General features: G+C 39.3%; 1 protein-coding gene across 1 annotated transcript in view; it reads left to right on the top strand.

Annotated features, from left to right (window-relative positions):
* Positions 1–2,090: 2,090 nt before the first annotated feature.
* LOC130078561 (ras-specific guanine nucleotide-releasing factor RalGPS1) overlaps positions 2,091–20,147 on the top strand; it is a gene marked incomplete at its 3' end in the record, with an annotated part of 150,954 nt that continues 132,897 nt past the window's right edge. The window contains exon 1 of the mRNA XM_056244108.1: positions 2,091–2,367. The remainder of the gene's footprint in view (positions 2,368–20,147) is intronic.

The raw sequence follows: 20,147 nt of genomic DNA, 5'->3' as shown, positions 1-20,147 counted from the left end.
GAAAATGTATGTACGGTATACTGTCCTTGTCCAGAAAGGAAATAAAGACATCATCACATTCAAAACATTCTAACTAACCCACTGATGTCACATGGACTACTTTGATGATGTCTTTATTTCCTTTCTGGACAAGGACAGTATACCGGACATACATTTTCAATGGAGAGACAGAAAGCTCTCGGACTAAATCTAAAATATCTTAAACTGTGACATGAGGGAGAGTCATTAATGACATTTTTGGGTGAACTACCCTTTAATTATTTATTTCTTTTGGGGGTGAAATATGATCAGGACATGATCTTTTTTAAATTTTTTCTGTATTTCCAGTATACTGAAGTGGATTTAAGAGTGAAAAATCGAACACAGCCACTTGTAAATATCAGTGAAATGAAACTGAGAACACATCTTTATTGGTTTACTTCACAAAAACATTTCATGCAACATCAGAAGAGCACAAAAAGCAAACAATAAAAAAGTGACAACTTTTGAAAGGGCTGTAAAACAGAGAGGCAGATGGGTGTTTTCTTGTATTGTTTTAATAATCTAATGTACAGAATGTGCCATGAATGGATGTCTGGTTTTCAGTAGTTTGGTATTACGGTCTGTTTGTGGTTGAACTGTTACACCGATACCTCAAATGCTGTGGTATTTAGTAGTTTTAACACACAAATGAGCATGGATTAGAACAAAATGTAAGCTCATTTTAATATAGTTTTAGATCTAGGCTAATAAATAGGGCTTTTCTTAGAGTATTATTGAATTATACCTGAAAGTGTTATATGATGGTATAACACTCTTAAGAATGTTTCAAACATTCTTTTTGGCAATTGTCATTTGATTTTGTTCATTTGCAGTATGTAAATAGTGTTTGAATTTTTTTTTTTTTTTTTTTTATTATGAATGCAAATTTCTATTTGCCTCAAACAGAACAAACAAGTGACAATCATACAGGCAGAAACAGAACATGTAAAGGTTTTTGCCTCGCAGATGAAAATATGGCAATTATATAGAATTAAATAATCAGTAACGTTAGGATCATCTAAAGTCAGTCAAGACAGGACATATTTGTGAAAAAAAAAAAATTAAACCGATCTTTTATTGGCTAATTATGTAATCTGGTCAAAATGTATATGATTATATGTTGGTTTGTTTCAGAAACTTTTTGAGTTATTAATTGGAAACGGTTATATAAAACTATATATTCTCCAGTGACCAAATTTTCGTAATCATTAGGCAAGGCTTTATGATGTTGGATGGATCACTACCTCAACAGGATTGTCATAATAATCTGTAATAATCAGAAAAGGTTTCCTTCCGGGCGGCTTCATTTCCCACTTACGCTTCTGTTGTGTTTTCTTCTTATAGAAGAACTTTGTGAAACTTTGTGAGATTTGTACAAAAATGTGTTTAGCAATAAATGTTTTATTTGTACTGGAAATCCTGTTTTGTTGCACAAAGAACTATTGTGTCCACAATAATTATTCATTTTTGTATTTGAGTTGCAATGCTTTTTAATTTCAGGTGTCGGACAGTAGATGGCAGTCTCAACTCATGCATACAGATTACTATTTAACTAAGATCATTTACATTTACTTTTCCTGTGCCTTATATATATATATATATATATATATATATATATATATATACATACACACATATTATAATGGAAAAAAGTATAAAGGAAAGATTAAATCACATAAATACACATACACATATATATTATTATAATGTAAAAACTACTAAGAAAAGAATAAATCACATTGATACTTCACAAACACAAACCACTTTTGCTTTTATCTTTAAAGAATGCCTGTAAAGTTAAATGAAATAGCATCATAAAAATTATTACATTTTTATTTGTGAGCTTGTGATTTAGTTAAGATTATAATAAGATTGATTAATCGTGTTAGAGTTATAAATTACAGGACATCAGCAGACAGAGGAAGACATCACTACTGTTCAGATGCACCTGCGCTTCAAATTCACATAGACCCGGTGCATCAACGCGATTGGCTAGCGCTCCGTAGGGGGCGGGGTTGTATCTTCGTTTAACGCGTGTGATTGGGCTGTTGACCTGTCGATTAGATCAAAGGAACCTACCTGACACTTCCTGCCCATGAATGTTTCGCTTGTTTTGGCAGTGTGATATTTGTGTATCTCTGCCATGTTTGTGTACATCTGTCGCACGTTCATTTACACATTTTTAAACGTATAACATCGTCTTGACGCTCTGGAATAATAACCATACGCACTATATTGGATTATATGCGCAGCTGAGCCCGTTTAATGGATGACTGGAGGCAGGACGTGATTGTTTCTTCTCATTGATCCAGGATCTTACAGTAGCCTACAGATATAGCCTATAAGGTAGGTGAAGCACATTTTCATTTGATTAATTGTATGAATGGGTCGATGGAGTATTGATTAGGAACAGTCTGTGCACGTCACTCATTAAGATGGGTTAGTAAAGGTGAAAGGTTACAGCCCTGTGCGCGTCACCGCGGTGTTTGTATGTTGCAAGTTGCGCGTATGATGAGACGCGCGCGCGCGCATGAGCCTCAAAATCCTACTTAGACCCATCAGCTCAATTCTGTCATTTGTAATCTCTATGTTGTCTATTAACACCTCTTAAAGCAGTAATAATAATTACATATTTTGCTTGGCAATATGCGTTTTGCATCATTTGTAATGTCATAGTGAGTATTTGCGTGGCTGAGATTGTATCTTTGAATGCACTGTTTTAACTTCTGGTATTTCTTAAAGATGATTTTGTTTTGCTTTCTGTATTTTAATTTTTTGGAGATGTAGTTATTATAGGCTATGCATTTTTTTATTTTATTAACAAGTTATTTTACATGCAATGCTACGCGAGTTTATTAATTAGCTTTCACATAGCGTTAATTATTGCTGATATTGATTATGTTTTCAGAGATATTACAGTGTCTGTTTATATGTTGTAATATTAACAGATAATGCAAATCCCACATGCTTCTTTGAATTGAAATTTTTTCACAACATATTTTAAACCGCATATGTCTGGTTGGTCTGTTCAACAGTTCCATTGTAATTTATTTTAGTATTTTGTGTGTGTGCAAGATGTAGGTCATTTCAGAAGGCTATCAAAGAAGCTTTTTGTTGTTGAAAAAGGCATTGTTTTCCCGCATTGTCTTTTATGCTTGCTCTACAATTCACACACTTGCAGTGCAGACAATGTGAGATGTGTGTAATTGATCAGGACGAAACTTGGAGTAAGTGAGAAGGAATCCAGCAGCTGATGGCTGAGAGCCAGAGCATTCCTCGGCCCAGAACCGGTGTAGTATTCAGTGTTTGAGCTGCCCTGATGTGTGGTGCTGTTGGCCCTTATACGTATGAGTGCGGGTTTAGGTGACCAGGGCAAACGTGAACCTTGCCATCGTGAGCAGATGTCATGAATTTGAGTTTCTTCTGGAAAGGTTCAAAGTCATACACCTAAAGAGGAAAGTGCTGTCACTGTTTAGTGTTTACTCACCCTCATGTACATCCAAACCTGTTTATCTATGAAACGTAGACAAAGATATTCCTCAGAATGTTCACTGTACTTTTTCCATAACCGGAATAAGCTGTTTTGAGCTTTCAAAAATGACAAAAACACAACTACAACTAGTGTACTTTAGTGTTTTAAAGTATATAACTTTGTGTGAGGGAAGTGTTTTCTTTTTGTCTGTGTACTGATTTTATGTATAGCTACAAAAGACTTCATATGCAAAAACTTCTAAGTCCATCTGACATTTTTCTTTTAAATAAGCATTTTTATCAGGCTCCTATGTTTAGGTTCAGTTATTTCACTTTAATGAAACGTTTATTAGTCAGTTATTGAAATGCCTTATTTTCAAAAATGTCACTGATAAGAGTAAAATTAAAAACATAAAAATGCTCATTTAAAGAAAAATGTCATAATATATATATACACAGCTTTCATGTGTCTTATCCTCTCTCTACCAATCGGTCACATTGCTTTTGTGAGACTTTCTGCCTCTCCAGGCTCGGCTCTGTCCGATGCTTGTGTCCATCGTCTTCCTCTTGATCACATTCCCGAGGTTTTCAGTGGCGTTCAGGTCTGGAGATCTGGTCATGACAGGGTCTGGATCTGGTGGCATGGGGCAAAAAAACACTCCTCAGATTTGGGGAACATTGTCAGAACAGAAGGACGCGAGGATCACCTTGTTTACGGCTTGAGTCACGCGTTCTTAATAAAGACGGATCACCTGATTCATGTTCTTCTCTGATGAGTCCAGGTTTCAGCTTTGCTCATGTAATGGTTAGACGGAGACCTACAACACAGTCTCTCGCGGTTCTTCTCTAAAGCTGAATCGGGCGGATCAGTCTGGACTCATGACTCAAGGACATCCTGGGACAAAATTTGCTTCCCTCTGACAATCCAACTGTTTGTAGCGATATACGCCTCTGTTTTGCTTATGCACGTATGCTTGTGAAAGTGAAACTGATGACATTTCTTACATCCATTTTCTTGCTTGTTTGTAATCAATAGGATATTAAATGAAGGCAATGCGAGTGTCAGATATTTGACAGTTCCTGGTGTTTCTCATTGTGTGCTGTTATGTCAGAGCCACATATCTTGAGATGCACATGAGATTTGTGTGTGTAGAGTTGCAGTAGTGCACCTCTACACCCCCCCCCCCCCCCCCCCCCTCCAGGTGTCTGGACATCTGACATTACACAACACGCAACTTCTCCACGAGCAGGTCATGTTCAGAAGACTGTATTTATATCTCACACACACACACACACACTCAAACATGTGTGAGACTGGAGAGACTGCATTCACTCTAGTGCGCGTCATTGACCGATATATCACCAACCTTTTAGTTTAGCTGAATGATTACTATTTTTATGTACCAAGGTATTAAAATGGTACTCCCATGGTATTTTCATGATGCATGTCATAAATGATGTATTATTGTACATGTCCACATTTTTTTTAGGTTGTTTAAGTACACTATCATATTGTGGTGAGGGAGTTTTTTTTTTAAAGATTACTTCTATTCTCCAAGGATGCATTCAATTGATCAAGAGACAAATAACTTTACAATGTAACTAAAGATAAATAAATGCTGTTCTTTTGAACTTTATTTCCATCAAAGAATCCTGATTTTTTTATTATTATCATGGTTTCCACAAAAATATGAAGCAGCACAACTGTTTTCAACTTTGATAATAATAATAATAAATGTTTTTTGAGCATCAAATCATCATATTAGAGTGATTTCTGAAGGATCATGTGACACTGAAGACTGGAGTAATGATGCTGAAAATTCAGCTTTAATCACAGGAATAAATAGGATTTTATAATATTTCATAAATATTACTGTTTTATATTTTCGATCATAAATCTGATTTTTAATGAATCATATAAACATGAATTTTACTGAACGAGGTTAACTCAGAAGTGTAGTTTTAATAAGTAAACATTCGTCTGTAAAACAGCTTGGAACTTGAGGAGGAAGTGTAAGTGTGTTATTGATATTTTCTCCAGATTGTGAGTCCCTTAAATCCAGTCTGACCATCATCTGCTTATAGTACAAACCACAAACCGTCTGAATAAACTAGTGCTGCCACTAACGAATAATTTTCTAACGACTAATCTTTCGACTAATTTTTCGATTAGTCGACTAATCTAAACGACTAATTAAAAAAAAAACATTGTTTGTCATTTCGTTGTGTCCATTTTATTTTGAACTGAAGGGCCAAAATATAAAATGTCACCTGTTGAAAAACATTATGTATTAACAATCTAAGCATAAGTATCTGCATTTCCATTAGGCTATAGGCTACCATTAGTCAGAGTCCTAATCTAATCCTCTATTAACAAACATGCATGTATTCATTACTTAAATTAGCTCTTTGTCCTGCCTTAAATAAATACATTAGCTTACTGTACATTTTTATATGTACATTTCTGAAATGCATAACTGATAACATCACTGTGAATTGTAGGCTAAAGTAGATGCACTCATGCATTTGATAAAATGGGGGGCGCCGGGAACAATCGCGCGCGGGCTCGGACCGCAGCAAACGAGCCCAGTGTGAAAGCACCGTCACCTGCCTCCGCAATTTTTCATATCAAAGCAGTGAAGGCGGGGGAGGGGGAAGGAAGAGGATGGCAGATTAACCAGCAGGGCGCGCACATCGCACAGACTGGTGTGTGGAGCTGAATTACAGTGAGCCGTTTGAGACGGGAGACCAAAAATAAATATGCGGTCAATAGTAAAACGACACGTCGACTAAAAAAATTGGCGTCGACTAATTTGCATGGTCGATTACGTCGACTAAGTCGACTAATCGCGGCAGCACTAGAATAAACAGTCATTCAGTGATGTATGATCATATTAGTATGACAGTGTTGAAGAATCATGACTCTGTTCATTATATTAAACTAACAACTTCAGGCAGTTTCAGTGGCATAATTAATTCTACAGTATGCAGTAATAAGAGGCCTAATATAAGACTCCTCCAGTCTGCATCCAGGACCATTAACACATGCTGTCTAATTAATGCTTTAAAAAACAGTGATGTGACGAGTGATTTAGAGATCAGCGATCAAGAACTGCGCTATCTGACAGCTTCCTGTGGAAAGCGACGAGTTATGCTGACTTTGAGTCAGTAGAGCGGGCTCGTTTACAAGAACTTGATTAATTAAAGATAATACTGAAGCTCTTGCCTGAAGATCTGTTATTGTACAGTGAGAAGAGAAGTTGGGTCATGGACTTCTGTGCAGTGACGTCTGAGTTCTGTTTTGACTAATGATAGATTGATATCAGCCAGGGGTTATTATTTTGACCCGTTGACAGATTCACAGAAATGGTCATTTTCTAAATGAATTACTGGATTTAAAGCTGCAGTCCGTAGCTTTTTTTTGGGTTAAAAATTATTCAAAATAAATTTGAGCAAAGGCATAACCAGCCAGTGTTCAAAACTCTCTGCTTGCCTTAGCTCCATTCAAAGCGGTAAGCTTGTAATAATGTTTATAACTCCAGTGGTACTGGTGGATTTCCGCGGGAGATTCGAGCTTGTCTTTGCGTCATTACGTCACATCTGTACACACACATCTGTACACACACATCTGTACACATAAAGAAGAGTCTTGGCTATATTACGTGTGAGGATGTTGGAGGTGGAGATTTATAGCCTTTTCTCACAGCACTTGATATAATTAAACTTATTAATTTGATGATGGATCCAGAAAGGTTCAAACGACAATCACCAGTGACAACTGGAGACCCACCCGCTGTAAAATGCAAAAGACTTCGTTCGGACTTCGGATCGGCTACAGAAAAAAAGAGACTGCAACCGGACCCATGCGAAAACAAGGATAATATCGGAAGGACATTACATGTAGGCACGCAATACTGATGTATTTGAGAACAAAGTATAATTTGCACGGTTTTACGTGATATGATAAGCGGTTGTTAGATTTAATCAGCGCGATTTACTGCAATGATTTTTTTTCCCTTAATTGGTCAGAACCAGAACAAAAGTGGATGTTACTTGTTCAGATGACATTTTCCAGTGAAAATTATTTTGTTGGTCATACTTACAAAAATAATAATCTTTGATTCTGAATGCCATATCCACACCGGCGGTGACTGACAGCCACACACTCTCCACAAACACTGTGTTCATCCGCGCTGTGCCGTGCCGAGGCACAACTCACGTAAAGTTGATAATTCCGCGAATGACTGCAATTGCAGATTTCAGACAGAGATGGCGACAAAGAGGAAAAACTGCAGACTGCAGCTTTAATTTGTATGTGTTTTTAGAATTTTGAATAAAACAAAAAACAAAAAACCAATGATTTAAATAAATAATTAGGCTATTTAGTTTCTGAATAATATACATTAAATATAAACAATTCTAAGTAATATAATTTACTTTTTAATTGACTGTCTGTTATAAATGACTATGTATATGTTTATATTTAATGTATATCAGTGTTCAGTTCTCTACATATCAGCTGTATTTGTTTTAGCCATTTAATAAGAGATATCGGTGGATCAGTAGGTTTAACCGGTCCTGCTGTTTGACTCTGTCTCTCTGTTCAATTGATATTTGTGTGTGTATTTTTTGCTCTTTGCTCCGCTGTGCTCTTGTTTTGACGCCTGCCTATTTTTAGGTGTTGCAGACGTCGGCTCAAAGGGGAGCCGGTTTAAATTGTCACCCTCTGAGCCACACTGCTTAAAAAATACACAGCATCTGTTATCAAAGCGCAGATCGAAGTGTGTGAAATATTAGATTCTGACTCAATCATCTCTATTTGTGTAGGAGTGAGCATGTGTCGGGGGGAAGATATTGGAGACGTGACCACCTGGTCATTTCTGCTATTCTGGTGATAAAAGCAGCTCTGTTGCTGCCTGTCATCAATATGACGCTGTTTTTATCATGCTAGGAGTCATTTTAAATGATGGCAACAGTGTACTATAATATTTTTTTTTATATTAAATCAAATGAATGGAATTATACACTTTGCAAATGAAAATGAAAAAAAAAGTGAATATATTTATTTGGAATTTGATCAGACACCAAAAGTTTTATAAAGCTGTCTATATATATTATGTATATACAATACCGCTTTAAAGTTTGTGGTTTTTGAAAGAAGTCTCTTCTGCTCACCACGCCTGCATTTATTTGATCAAACAGCATTACTGTGGAAAATTATTACATTTTAAAATAGTTTTCTATGTGAATGCATGTTAAAATTGTGCTATTATGCTGATTTGCTGCTCAGGAAACATTTCTGATTATTATCAATGTTGAAAACATGTTGTGCTGCTGCTATATATTTTTGTGGAAACCATTTTTTCAGGATTCTTTGATTAATGGAAAGTTCAAAAGAACAGCATTTATTTTAAATGGAAATCTTTTGTCACTTTATAAATGACTTTCCGTCACTTGTGATCAATTTAATTCCTTTTTGCTGACTAAAAGTATTAATTTCTAAAAAAAAAAAAAACTTTTGAACATTTGTGTACTTCTAAATCTATAAATGTATATAGTCAGACTCTATAAAGTCTGAATGAGTTTCAGAGCCTTTGTAAACTAGACAATATATGATGCATCAATTGAATTTTATATTATTGTGCATCTAAACCAAACTTTTCATTGCCTGCAAGAACAGCCCTTAAAGCTGCAGTAGGGAGTTTTGAGAAAACGTTGACTTAGCCTGAAAATTTGAACAAGCACAACTTCCAGGTCCCACCCTCTTGCTCTCTGCTGCGCTACAGCCCTCCCTCCACAGCTCGTCCTCCACAGCGGAGCCTGTCGTGAACGCGCAGGCTAGTAAACAGGGCCACCCATAGCGGCGGATAAAAAGTTATATGGCACATTCACTAATAGAGACTAAACGTCAATAATATGCTTTACATTGACTATGGCCTGCCCATACTTTGACTACAAACTTGGACCTCAAATCATTATGTATTTTGCAATAGCCTACATGTAACTTTATAACGTTGCACTCTTTCTATAAGTAATAAATAGCTAGTAAGATAACGTTAATATAACGGTAACTAACGTTACAGTATGTAAGTAATTATTCTAGCGATATATAATGCTAGATAAGGTGTGCTAGTACATTATTTCAGCAACATGACAAGCCAGTGAACTAGCAGGTTTCAATTGTTGCTTAGCAGAGTGGTTGACATTTTATCTACATGTTATGTGGCTAGAGTTTTGACACCGAGTCAATGGGCTCTGTGTAATTCTTTCTTTTTCGCTTGTTTATCGTCATCGGTCTTTTTCCTTTTACCTCTGTGTTTTATGAGCAGGTGTCACTCGAGAATTGGCAGTTTAATTCATTACATTTATATAGCGCTTTTCTAGGCACTCAAAGCGCTTCACATGGAAGGGGGAATCTCCTCAACCACCACCAATGTGCAGCATCCACTTGGATGATGCGACGGCAGCCATAGTGCGCCAGAACGCCCACCACACACCAGCTTACTGGTGGAGAGGAGACAGAGTGATGAAGCCAATCAGTGTATATATATATATATGGGGATGATTAGGAGGCCATGATGGACAGAGGCCACTGGGCAAATTTGGCCAGGATGCCGGGGTTACACCCCTACTCTTTCGAAAGACATCCTGGGATTTTTAATGACCACAGAGAGTCAGGACCTCGGTTTAACGTCTCATCCGAAGGACGGTGCTCTTTGACAGTATAGTGTCCCTGTCACTATACTGGGGCGTTAGGACCCACACAGACCACAGGGTGAGCGCCCCCTGCTGGCCTCACTAACACCTCTTCCAGCAGCAACCTGGTTTTCTCAGGAGTCTCCCATCCAGGTACTAACCAGGCTCAGCCCTGCTTAGCTTCAGTGGGCAACCAGTCTTGGGCTACAGGGTGATATGGCTGCTGGCGTTTAGGTTGTTTCTCCGTCATAAGCACAGCTGCAGCTCGCCGGCAATCTTGAGTTTGAACGACGGCTCGCGCTGTGTAAGAGAGGGGTGTGATCAGCGCGTACACGAGCGTGATTGACAGTGCTAAGACACTCCTCTCGGCTCTGATTGGTTGTTTCTGACCGGGAGCGTGTATTTCTTGCAAATGGCAATAGGACCACTGGGAGGAGCCAGAGGAGCTTGATTTTTGCACAGATTATCTGTCTCATATTCTACTGTCAGGACATAATGACAGTTTTAGCAAATACATGTTTTCAAAAGTTACCTACAGCTTTAAGTTCTTCCTCATATCAGCTTGTTTGGAACATGCCCTGATTTGTATTTTCACATTACTCCAGGTTTTTCATCACTCATTGTGAATGAAGTTAAAGGGATCATGACATGTTTTTTTATTATGTTCCCTTAGGTGCAATTATAGTATTACTATAATTTTTTGGACAAAATCTTTTCCCACCCTGTTTCTCATCCTCTGATTCAAACAGTCTGTTTTGGGGGTGTTTCCCCTTTAAGAGTTCAGTGTTAACACCCACTGTTATGATTGGCTAACGTCAGTGCTTATGCATAAATTATTAACGTGCCCTAGTCAGAACATGTGCGGATTCTGTGGAATGGGTGTTGCCGATTGCTGTGTGCGAGGCGAGGGTGTACCACGGACAAAATGCATGCACAGGCCATATTTGAAGATACATCTTTTAAAGGTGTTGAAGTAAAAGGCTGTGAGTCAGAACAAGGCTGTCAGAACAAGTAAAAGGCTGTGTCCAGGGTATGGCGACATCAACACTTGAAAGTTTGATGACTGCTCTGTTTGTGTTTCTATAAAGTTAGAAAATGTCAATACAATGTAAAGTTTTATTCTATCAATTGTAATTGCAGTACTACAAAAATATGGACTATAAATACTTATTTTTTTAGGCAATAAAGCTTTTAAGATTCTTATGAATAGAATTCGCCTTTGGCTAAGCCCCGCCCCCCTTAGTTACTGTTGCTACGTCCGACAAACAAACTTCATCTGGGCTCTGGTATCAACATGGCTTATGCTGTGACAGCTCTTCCTGCTGAAATTTTATCAAACTTTTATAAAGCAGCAAATAAAGTGTCCGATAGAAGTAGTCAAAAGCGGCTGCAATATACGTCCGAAGGCTATATTCACGACATACAGGTGAAACGCAAGGAACAACAAAGCATCCAAATAGAGGCAAAAGCATATCGGTCACAGTCAAAAAATGAACCACCGCATATCCTACTAATGGAGACGGAGGCTGGGAATAACAATATCACGGAGCAACACTGTTCATGCAAAGCTGGGTAGGTCTCTATTCACTTCTATAATCGTTATTACAAAGCAAACGGACTACGCGAGTATAGCGTTGTATTTATTAGCAGCGTGTGCTAGTTGACACTTGTCAGGATTTGACTTCGGTTTGGGAAGGGAAAAAAACGGACACCCCCCTCCAACCTCTCTGGGAAACGCGTATCTGTGTTACAAATGCCCCAGGCACAACGTTTAACCATATTTTTGATAAAACTACGACGGTAATAGCCTGCCGAGACCAAAAATATGAGACACCTGTGTTAGTCAATGGAGCGCTGTGAAAAAGTGTCGGACCACTGTGGGAGCTCGTTCTTGGCTGCGCTGTGATTGGTCAATCTACATTCTAGGGTGTGGCTTAGCCAAAGGCGAATTATGATGACAAAAGTTTTGATTATATAAATAATATCTTTGCTACGGTACTTGGGTCTCATGGTTTAAAACATAGACTGTAAAAAAAGATGGACGACGCTCTCTTCCGACGCTCTCTTCCATTGGTGAGAACCATAGACAGTAAAAGAAATCAGACACATCGACCCCATAGATTTCAACGGAGAAAATTGAAGCCCATTAGAAGCACTCACTTCCTGATGGCTGAGCGACTGCACCGGCTAAAACTGAGCTGGATGACGTAGATGTGACGTGAGCAACCGTTCTGACCTTTTAGTAGCTGTGCCAAGACAAATCTGAATTGAAATCTGAAACAAATCTGTTGTTGAAATATTTTGTCCCGTTGCTTTTATGGACTCTCTATCTATGGGCTTCTCCCGTCCCTTGACTTTATTCCTCCATGTCCCCCCGATTGCCTCATAGACAGTAAAGATTGCCTACGAGCTTCTCCTCCTGTCTATACGGTAATTTCTCCACTGTGCGACAGAGAGTCGTGTGGTTATGATGCAATCGTTAGCCTATTTTTACAAAAACGGCTTCTACGGGCCATAACGTAAGATACAAACTTAAGTAATGGAGCCTTTTATATACATTGTCGTGTTTCTTTAGAAATAAATAATGGACAAATGGAGTCTTTAAACGCTTCAGATGTAAAGTTATTCGCTGTCAAAGTGACGCCAAAATGAATGGGAGTCAATGGAATGCTAACAGCAGGTGATGGTCTGCTACAATGGCGGCTCCCAAGCGAAGCTTCAGTTTCCGGCTGGTGGATTACCCCCTTGGTGAGTGTCCCGATATGGCGCTGACATCTCGGGACCAGACCTGCGCAGTAGTGAGCCGGAAGTAAAGTCGTGAAATCAACGCCCCGCCCTCGCTGTCGCAGAATGCACCCACTTTTTTATGTGGCCTTTGTCTGCTCCGTTCCTCCGTTCTGCTCCAATTTTGATGTCTGTTGATTGCAGTACGACAAGAGGCTTGTTAAAATAAAGTAAATACAATCTCCTCAGTCCTCCGAAGATCCCGAAGAAAAGTCAGTTGTTGCTTCAGGGAATACTTTGCTCAGAGAACCTGTCAATCACAGCTGTCAATCATGACGTTACACCACCGATTTTATAGCGTCACGTAACTAACTAAAAACAAACTTATTTTAAAACAGACACTTGAACTTACATCAGTGTGATAAAAACGACAGCAAATGACAGAAACCACCTTTGGAAAAAAGATATTTGAAGTGTAATTTAATTGTTTAGTTGGTCTCACGTCCCGTTGAATAACATGGGGCGATCGAGACGCTCACAGATGTCTGAGTGGTTCGGTCAGTTTGACAGCCTACATCTTTTAATACGGGGCCTGAACTTGATGGACAATATGCAAGTAAACTAAGTAAAAACATGGGGATTATTCACAATGAATGAAACTGCAATTAACGTTTTAAAAAGTAGTTTAAAGATTCTACATTATTTACAGTTTGCGGCGTCGTTGTTGGGCCCAGAATAGTCAGCACGGCCTGATCTTTAAGCAAAAGTTTATACTGTGATTTGTTCTCAAAACAGTCATCCTTGAAATGCAGAGAACACACGCTTAAATTAACACTGCCGTGACTGGGACGTCTGCAAATAATAAAATGCATACATTTTTCCCTGACGTCTGGATTTTTCGGCAGCGTATTCAAACATGTTGTTTGTCCACAGCCAGGAACAGCACATCTGCGTGGCATTGCAATCTTCTTGTAAACAGACTCGCTGCACGTCGACTGAACACATGTGCGCGTGACAACGATGCGAAATAAGGCGTAGTTGTCTTGCGCTGGAGGCGATCATATGCAAACGACTGGTACTTGGTCACTTCGTACCGTGACGTCACTTCATACCATGGATGAACAACGAGCTGTATTTAGAGCTTGATTAAATAAATTGTTCGTTTATAATGGGGAGGACGTCTTAAGCTGTGAAACTTGCAGGAAGTTTTAATGGTACAAAGACCTCTTATATACCAAAGGTCCAAGGCAAATTTGGTTTCTCATGTCATGACCCACCCATTAAGCAGTCCCACCCATTGAGTGTCAGAATCCTCTTTCTCTTTTCTTCACATCACTGTTCTCCTCTTTTCCCCACTAGCTCCCTTGATGGTTGATGTGGCGCGTTGAATGACACTCGATCCATTAGAGATGCTGAGTGTGCTTGCGGGCTGCAGTGATGTCATGTATTGAATCTCAGATAAGCGCTGGAGCATCTGAGGGCAAGTCCACCGCCGGAATCTGACTCCCTCATTGCTCCACACATTTAATACGCTGAGGGGAATTTTTTCTGTTATTCGCAGCTAAACACCTGGTCCTTAACATTGTGATTGGTTACGATAAAAATTTTGGTGGTACCTATTGCTTAATCAGCAGTCAGAATGACCACAAACGCTTATCCCTATCGAATGATGCATATTGGATGTATGGACGGAAAAACATGCTTGGCAGACATACATGTTATTTACGGTATATGCAATTACAATTTTTTTATTTAATTTTGCTATATTTTTAATAAGCTTTTATTTAATTTTTTTTAGTTAAACATAATTTACCGAATTAGTGGCACTTTGGGGGCGGCAATTGGTTGAATGGTGGGTGGGTTCATTATTACTCCCTATTAGCATTGGGTTTAAATCCAAAATATTGCCAAAAATGCGCTTTTACATTTCACTTTGAAACCAAATCGTCTGCCTTCTACTTGTCAGTCAGTCAGCTCTCCTCATTCTCGTCACGTAATAAATGAAATCAGTCCTGCTGCTGATCTGTGCTGCGACTCGTTCGGCTCACGCTGACCTGAGCAGACACAAGTTAATAACTTTAAAACGCAAGTGTCGGATCGGGAATTTGTATTGGCAGATACACACTATTCAATGGCTCTGATCAGATCGGGGGCACAAAAAACCTGATCGGGACAGCCCTAGAATGAATGATTCAATGGGCCCTTCATACACCCGGCGCAATGCAGCGGCAGGCGCGACACAAGTGTGTTTGGCTAGTTTCAGCCCTACGCAGTTATCATTTTCACGCCCTACCCCACTTTGATTAAATAGCAAATGCATTTGCACCTATTTGTGCGCCCATGGACTGCTGGTCTGAAAAAGAGGTGTGTTCAGGCGCATTGTCGGCGTTGCATTTTTGAGGCACCTGAAATAGACTGTGCCATTGACCAACTGAAACCTGGGGCCTGTAATATATAGCTGGTTTATAAACCATATGGTTTATAAATGGTTTATATTATAAACGCACGAGCAGATCCGTTTGCGCTCGGTAGACGCGTTCAGTTTTTCAGTTCAAATGGCGAATCCGCCAAGGCACGAGCGCAACTGGCTTTTAAAGGGAATGGGAGATGAGACTCTGGTTGGTTTATTTCAGGTTACGCCCAAAACACACCGATTACTCATTAAGAGAATTGGGACAACCCTTTTAGACCATGCGCTTAGATCATGCGCTTAGATCGCCCAATGACTCACTCATAAAGACTTCACTTGTTTCATTACTGGATGAATCAGCGTTTTTGAACAAATCTCTTGATTGAATGAATGATTCAATGACAAATGCCTTTTTAACAGCCACTTGCCGCCACCTACTGGTGTAACAATGTTGTTGATACAATCATTATTTGAAGCCTCAAGGTACTTTCAAAAGGTGATTTGCTACCATAGACATCAGTGTTTATATCTGAACTATAATCTTTTATCCACTTCTGTGATCAATTGAATAATTGTAACAGAAATAATGATACTGTGTGGTTGAAAAGAGAGTTTCATACATGACGACTGCTCTCTCTGGATCAGGACAGATCTGAATGTTCGCTGTGATCGTACTTGTCAGAGGTTTATAGACAGAGCCGAATCATTGTTATTTTGGATTAAGATCGTGTGGGTGTTTTAATCGAGATCGCCACCTTTTAATGATTAATCGTGCAGCTAGTAGCTGTGTAAAAAGTGGGATAATGTTCAGTCAGGCATTGATTATCGCAAAATAAACCCCTTGAGTGTGCGACAAATCAGCTCTGCTCCATGTGAGGCCATGATCACCCTTTCAGCTTTTTGATAATGACCACCTGAATGCACATTTTTCCCTGACATATAATTTGAGGGAGACTACTATGAAACTTTCTCCAAGTATGACATCCAGGGTGAAGTATCCCTGCTTTCAGTGCACCCTAATTGTGTTCAGGGTTCAGTTTCCACAGGCAACCGTCAAAACCCATTCAGACACTCGCAACAGCAGCCAGCCGGCCCACATTCCAAGTGGTTTGCTGTTGCCATGACGACGGTCCCTTAGAGCCCAAGATTGTGGAAGGGATGAGAAACGAAAGGTCTGTTGCCAAGTATGATCCCATGGATGAAAAATTCAAACATCAGTTCAGCAAGAGCTGCTGTATAAATCACCACTGAGGATAGATGCGTTTTGCTGATGTCTCTGGGCCTGCGTCGTGTCAAATTGCGATTGCTGTCCTAATCCTCTGTGTTGAATAGGGTGGTTTGTACTTGGCTGGTAAATGACTAGTGATTGACCAGTATATCAGTATTTGGTCATTCAGCATCAGCTGATAATCCTGCCTGTTTAACTCAAAACAAAAGTGCTTTACCCCATTGTATATACACTCACCTAAAGGATTATTAGGAACACCTGTTCAATTTCTCATTAATGCAATTATCTAATCAACCAATCACATGGCAGTTGCTTCAATGCATTTAGGGGTGTGGTCCTGGTCAAGACAATCTCCTGAACTCCAAACTGAATGTCAGAATGGGAAAGAAAGGTGATTTAAGCAATTTTGAGCGTGGCATGGTTGTTGGTGCCAGACGGGCCGGTCTGAGTATTTCACAATCTGCTCAGTTACTGGGATTTTCACGCACAACCATTTCTAGGGTTTACAAAGAATGGTGTGAAAAGGGAAAAACATCCAGTATGTTTGTCGATGTTGATGCTAGAGGTCAGAGGAGAATGGGTCGACTGATTCAAGCTGATAGAAGAGCAACTTTGACTGAAATAACCACTCGTTACAACCGAGGTATGCAGCAAAGCATTTGTGAAGCCACAACACGTACAACCTTGAGGCGGATGGGCTACAACAGCAGAAGACCCCACCGGGTACCACTCATCTCCACTACAAATAGGAAAAAGAGGCTACAATTTGCAAGAGATCACCAAAATTGGACAGTTGAAGACTGGAAAAATGTTTCCTGGTCTGATGAGTCTCGATTTCTGTTGAGACATTCAGATGGTAGAGTCAGAATTTGGCGTAAACAGAATGAGAACATGGATCCATCATGCCTTGTTACCACTGTGCAGGCTGGTGGTGGTGGTGTAATGGTGTGGGGGATGTTTTCTTGGCACACTTTAGGCCCCTTAGTGCCAATTGGGCATCGTTTAAATGCCACGGCCTACCTGAGAATTGTTTCTGACCATGTCCATCCCTTTATGGCCACCATGTACCCATCCTCTGATGGCTACTTGCAGCAGGATAATGCACCATGTCACAAAGCTCGAATCATTTCAAATTGGTTTCTTGAACATGACAATGAGTTCACTGTACTAAAATGGCCCCCACAGTCACCAGATCTCAACCCAATAGAGCATCTTTGGGATGTGGTGGAACGGGAGCTTCGTGCCCTGGATGTGCATCCCACAAATCTCCATCAACTGCAAGATGCTATCCTATCAATATGGGCCAACATTTCTAAAGAATGCTTTCAGCACCTTGTTGAATCAATGCCACGTAGAATTAAGGCAGTTCTGAAGGCGAAAGGGGGTCAAACACAGTATTAGTATGGTGTTCCTAATAATCCTTTAGGTGAGTGTGTGTATATATATATATATATATGTCAGTGAAGTACGAAGGAAATTCCAGGAAATCCCTATGGGCATCATACCATGGCTGTAGCTTCTTCTGTAAACGGAAGATTGAAACGCTTTGATTTATTTATTAAATGTTGTCTTTTGTTGGACAAGAGGTTCATAAATGCTTCTCATGTTTGGAAAGATGTTTGGCATGTGTTGTTTCAAATTCACGTTATAAGCGACTCAAACTTGCAGTGCTTTCAGATGGACCAGCATTTTCTACTGATCACAGAGCGGTACGTCACTGAAAAGCTGCGCATAACAAATAATCGCAGCCTTTGCAATTTCATAATTTACGTACATATTTACAGCGGGTCTATTCGCACGGGATTAGTATACCTGAGGTAATTTTTCTGGACCTTTTTACTTCAGTTAAAAGTCGCTGTGATGTTTACTGACATTGTCCGTAATGATTACTGAGATACACATTCGGACGGGACTAAAATCACTGAGAAGCTCTGGTAATTATTACTTTACCCCACCTCTCCATGTTAAACTAGTCCCGTCCGAATAGGGCTTTAGTCTGTTACCATGTGACGTCACATTGGAGCACATTCCTGAACGCCTCATTTTGAGACACTGTTTCAGATTTATGGGGAAAATGACAAACGCTGTTCACACACTGCGGACACATAATTATGTTCAAAAACAATATAAAAGTGAATTTTGCACAATAGGTCCCCTTTAATTGATCATTACTTCACTGTGATTGAACAGGCCACATTGCTGAATGTGATATGTTAATGTTATTTGATCACACACTGCCGTGTAAAGAGATATTTGGACACCTGGCCTGCAGTGAAGTTTGTGCTGCTTTAATATCACTGCTCTACATCTGCATCCTGCGTCATAAATGTCAGTTTCATTCTGATGAGAGCCGCAGAAGGCAGGAAACTCTGCACTGTCATCTACAGGGTTTTTCACCAGTCAGCTGTGAGAATGAAGTATTGTCGACCTCACCGGCTGGTTTGATCTCGGGTGCGTTGCCTAAAAGCATCCGTCATTATCAGCATAGCTCAACGAGTCGGTGTTTCCCCGAAACCATCGCAGAGTGGTGTGGTTGGAACGACAGATGGTTAGAAGAAGAATTTCTTGTTTGCATGACGTGGACTTAATAAATCCTTATCTTGAGCCAAATAAGCAAGCTGTCATTCAGTAGCCTACCATATATATATACATACATCTTTTATATAACAATTTAAATTAAATTAAATGGAAAATTTATAATAATTAAAAAAAATATACATATTTTTTTTTTTACTTAGTGAAGAACGAAAAATAACTTTTCTAGTGAGTATATCTGGGTCTTGAATCACATTCACTCTCTTGTGCGTTAAGTGTGTGAGCACGAGCAATAAGTGCTGCTGCAGTTCACTTAACGGCCACCGGTGTCGCTAATGACAAGGATTTCTCAATTCTACATATGGCACCTTTAATAAACATTTCATTGCCTTCAGCCATCATATCTTTCACTGGTCATGGAGATTTTTAAAGGGGTGGTTGATTATGATTTCACTTTTTTACAACAGAAATCTTTTCTTTTACAGAAATTGCTAAACAAACGTCTGATAGGGACTGCACAAGTTTCTCTAAAATGTACATAAACCCAGCTCCCGGCAATGCGATTTATAGATTAGAATGACAGAATATGCTAATCAGACTAGAAGATAACTACACATCAGCTACATAAATTCATCAACTATCCATTCAGAAATGTCCTGTTGCATTCTTGTTGACACTTCTTCTTGAGTCTTCAGTGTGAGGTAATCGGACACACACACACACACACACACACACACACACACACACACACACACACACACACACACACACACACACACACACACACACACACACACACACACACACACACACACACACACACACACACACACACACACAGTTAGCATAGTTTATTCATATTGCAATGCATGACACTTAAAACACTTAAAACACTTAAAACACTTGACACTTTAAACACTTTAAACACTTTAAACACTTAAAGGGTTAGTTCACCCAAAAATGACAAATCTATCAGTAATTCTCCCTCATGTTGTTCAACCCCGTAAGATTTTCGTTCATCTTCAGAACACAAATTAAGATATTTTTGATGAAATCTGAGAG

This window comes from Rhinichthys klamathensis, unplaced genomic scaffold (assembly GCF_029890125.1).
Source record: "Rhinichthys klamathensis goyatoka isolate OS25496 unplaced genomic scaffold, OSU_Roscu_1.1 h1tg000911l_1, whole genome shotgun sequence".
NCBI classification, from domain to species: domain Eukaryota; kingdom Metazoa; phylum Chordata; class Actinopteri; order Cypriniformes; family Leuciscidae; genus Rhinichthys; species Rhinichthys klamathensis.
Note: the sequence above shows the minus strand (reverse complement) of the source record. Positions and strands in the feature narration are given on the sequence as shown.